Raw genomic sequence first — 4322 nt, forward strand, 5'->3', positions numbered from 1 at the left:
CCTAAATCTGCTTATAAATAAAAGTTCCATCTATGAGAAAGAGTTGGAGATAAACAAAAAGAAAAATGTAGCTAAATATTCTGTCTAGTATTTGTTCTGTTGAAAGGTAATTGTCTCATTTTCTTCACCCTTCAAAATTCATTGAAAAATTTAAATATTTAAGGAAGTGTTTCCTAGAGTTCTTCTTTTCAGAATTTTAATGGCTATTTTTGCTCTGTGTTTTCCTAATAAACTTTATAACCAACATGTTTTGCTGAAGGAAAACATAAAAATAAAAAAAAAACCTAGAGTGTCCTCCACAATAAGGGCCTACTCGTTAAAGAAAAAGATCTTACCATAATCTTATCTCACGCGGCAGAAGGGAAATACTCAACTACAGCCCCCTCTGGGCTTCCTGTCTCATAAAGGGGAGGAAAAATATAACAGAGGAGACCAAAGCAAGGACACTAGAGGAAATTCAAGTATGTGACACTATAGCAAACATAAAATACAGCCCAACTCTTAGTCAGATAATATCCAAAATTCTTACGATACCAAATGCTGGTGAGGCTTTAGAGCAGTAGGAACTCTGATTCACCACTGGTGGGAGTGCAAAATGGTACAGCAACAGTGACAGTTTCTTACAAAGTTAAACATAGTCTTAATCATTCAATCTCACAATAATACTTCTACATATTTACTCACATGAGGAGCAAACTTATTTCCACACAAAAACCTGCACATGAATCTTAATAGCAGCTTTATAGATACTCGTGAAAATTGGAAGCAGCCAAGAAGTCCCTCGAGAGGTGAATGGTTAAACAAATTTTGGTACCTTCAGACAATAGAATATCATTCAGCAATTAAAATAAATCAGCTATCAAGGCACCAAAAGACGTGGAGGAACTTTGAATGTACATTGTTAAGTCAAAGAAGCTGATCTAAAAAGGCTACACATGCTGTTTGACTTCAACTATATGGCATTCTGGAAAAGACAAAACTACAGATACAGTAAAAGAATCACTGATTTTCAGTTCACAGGAGGGGAATCAGGATGAATAGATATTCTTTTGTGTCGGGGGTGAGGGGTGGCGTTGAAACTATTCTGTATGACACCATAATGGTGGATGCTTGACATTAAGCATTTGTCAACACCCACAGAAATGTACAATTCAAAAAATTGAAACCTAATGTAAACTATGGACTTCATTTAATACTAATGTTTCAACAACGGTTCTTCAATTATAACGGATATACCACATTGATGTAAGATGTTAATAAATAGGAGAAAGCAAACAGGGGATAAGAGATATATCAGACCTCTCTATACTATCTGCTCTTTTTTTTTTTTTCTTTCGGTACGCGGGCCTCTCACTGTTGTGACCTCTCCCGTTGTGGAGCACAGGCTCCGGACGCGCAGGCTCAGTGGCCATGGCTCACGGGCCCAGCCGCGGATCGGCATGTGGGATCTTCCCGGACCAGGGCACGAACCCGTGTCTCTTGCATCAGCAGGAGGACTCTCAACCACTGTGCCACCAGGGAAGCCCCTACCTGCTCATTTTTGTAAACCTAAAACTGTTCTGAAAAATAAAGTCTACTACTAATAATAACAATAAAAACCACTCCGTCACACTGCCACAGTTTTTCACTATAAATATCGAAATCTTGTCATTTATAAAACAAATGTTAGGACCCCCTCAAATTAGATCTAAAAGAAGTAAGTGTGTCATACAGAAAGAAAAGACAAGAGAGTGAAAGACAAGAGAGATGGCTTGAAAGACAAGAGAGAAGGTTAAATTTGTTCATATTAGCCTTTGCTCATACCCTGACTTTTTAGATCAAAGAATATCTTGGTAAACAATGAAGGAAACATCACAGATCCTTATCATTAAATAATGATAATTTAAAAATTAAGTTAAGCTACACAATAGTGTTAAATAATACAGGCCAAATGAAATTTGTATTTTTAACAATTAAATGTTTTAACACATTTTATTCAACTCAAATAAATATAAAAAATAAAATCACCAACTACATAAGACCAAATAATATACAATCTAAAAATAAGCCCCTGGTTAAGCCTGCTCTACTTTGATTTTCTATCATGAAAAATTATCATTTTTCAAAAACCACCTAACTGTTCATTTTATTTTATTTTTTTTGTTTGTTTGGGTTTTTTTGGTTTTATTTTTTGTTTGTTTTTTTGCCTTTTTTTATTGGAGTAAAATTGCTTTACAATGTTGTGTTACTTTCTGCTGTACAGTGAAGTGAATCAGCTATATGTATACCTATATCCCCTCCCTCTTGGACCTCCCTCCCACCTCCACTCCCCCATCCCACCCATCTAGGTGGTCACAGAGCACCGAGCTGAGCTACCTGTGCTATACAGCAGGTTCCCACTAGCTATCTATTTTATACATGGTAGTGTATTTATGTCGTAGGGCTGGATATTAATGCCTTTTACAATTAACAACCACAGTTCTCTTAACTCTTTTTTTTCTTGAACACATGAGCCACTTTCATTCAGTTAATATGCATTCAATGCCCAGCCTGCTAAATGCCATGCAGTGAGCTAATTACAGAATAGCACTCTGTTTTAAATGTATACACAGACTAATAAGGGAGTTGGACAAGTAAATTTTAATTATGGCACAATGAGGTAAATGCTAAATAAGATGCGGTGCAAGGTTTCAAAGGTCACTTGGAGGGATATTCAGTCTTGCAAGAGTCAGGAAAAGCCTCTCAAAGACAGTGCAATCAAATTAGAGTCAAGAGACAAAGGAGAACTAATCAGGCTTTGAACTAACTGGGTTGGAGGTATTGATGGGGGTATAAGGTGGGAGCAAAGGAGAATATCCTCAGCGGAAGACAGAGTAGGTGCAGAGACATGAAAAGAAAAAAATGTGAAGGATTCATGCGTTCCAAAACCCTTGGACTTTTTTTGAATTGAAGTATAGTTGAGGTAAATATTATATAAGTACAGGTGTACAATATAGTGAGTCACAATTTTAAGGGTTATACTCCATTTATAGTTATCATGAAATATTGGCAATATTCCTGGTGTTGTACAATATATCCTTGTAGCTTATTTTATACCTAACAATTTGTAACTCTTAAGCTTCTATGCCTATCTTTCCCCTCCCTCCTTCCCTCTCCCCACTGGTAACAGCTAGTTTGTTCTCTATATCTGTGAGTCTGCTTTTTTTTTGTTATATTCACTAGTTTGTTGTATTTCTTTAGATTCCACATATAAGTGATGTCATACAGGATTTGTCTTTCTGTCTGACTTACTTTACTTAGCATAATGCACTCCAAGTCCATTTTTCTCATTCTCTTATCTAAATTCCGATGGTGCCAATGGTGCCAATGGCTAACTACCTGGAAATTTCACACTACATCATTGAACATGTGACTGGGAGCAGAGAGAAGTGAGATTTTAAAAATAATAATCCAGGGGCTTCCCTGGTGGCACAGTGGTTGAGAGTCCGCCTGCCGATGCAGGAGACACGGGTTCGTGACCCGGTCCGGGAAGATCCCACATGCCGCGGAGCAGCTGGGCCCGTGAGCCATGGCCACTGAGCCTGCGCGTCCGGAGCTTGTGCTCTGCAACGGGAGAGGTCACAACAGTGAGAGGCCGGCGTACCGCAAAAAAATAATAATAATAATAAATAAATAAAAATAAAATAATAATAATCCAAAGGTGAGTGCCGTTTACATTCTTTCCTTAGCTGTCACCTGTTTTTGATTTTCAGGGATGCTTAAGAGTTAAAGGCAAAGATATTTAAATAGAAGGTGTTTTCCAAGTGACTTAGGACACAAGCAAGTACTACAATGCCTTCTTTGACAGGTCTCCCTAAACTAATCTAGGTCTCCTGATCCAGGGTCCTCGATGCCCTCCTGTTTCTTCTCTGTTTCTTACTCCCCTAGTAAGTTTATTCTCTCAAAGATCAAGCGCGCCTATTTGATTATTCATCAGTGAATGAGTAAGGGACGCTGTCTTCCAAGCTCTCTTATACTCTGTTGCATCATGTTTACATTTTTCTCCCTCTTCTTTGCCTTCACTTCCTCTCCCTCCTTCTCCTCAACCCACAGATGGCTATTGGCAGATAGAAATTTGATAATGAACCAAGAATGAAAAATAACAGAAGAATTTCTACATCTCTGTATGAATAAACATGACTCTGTGTGGCTCACTGCATCTGCAGGTATGATTCCATATTTGTATTACTCCGTTGCAACACAAACTCCAGAAAGCCTAGTCCTGCAGATTAATCTCCGCCTCCTTCTCTGGCATTCAGAATAAAAGCTCACCAGAAACATTCCAAATGCACAGTAGTTCTCAT

The sequence above is a fragment of the Delphinus delphis genome, chromosome 5, assembly GCF_949987515.2.
Source record: "Delphinus delphis chromosome 5, mDelDel1.2, whole genome shotgun sequence".
Taxonomy (NCBI): domain Eukaryota; kingdom Metazoa; phylum Chordata; class Mammalia; order Artiodactyla; family Delphinidae; genus Delphinus; species Delphinus delphis.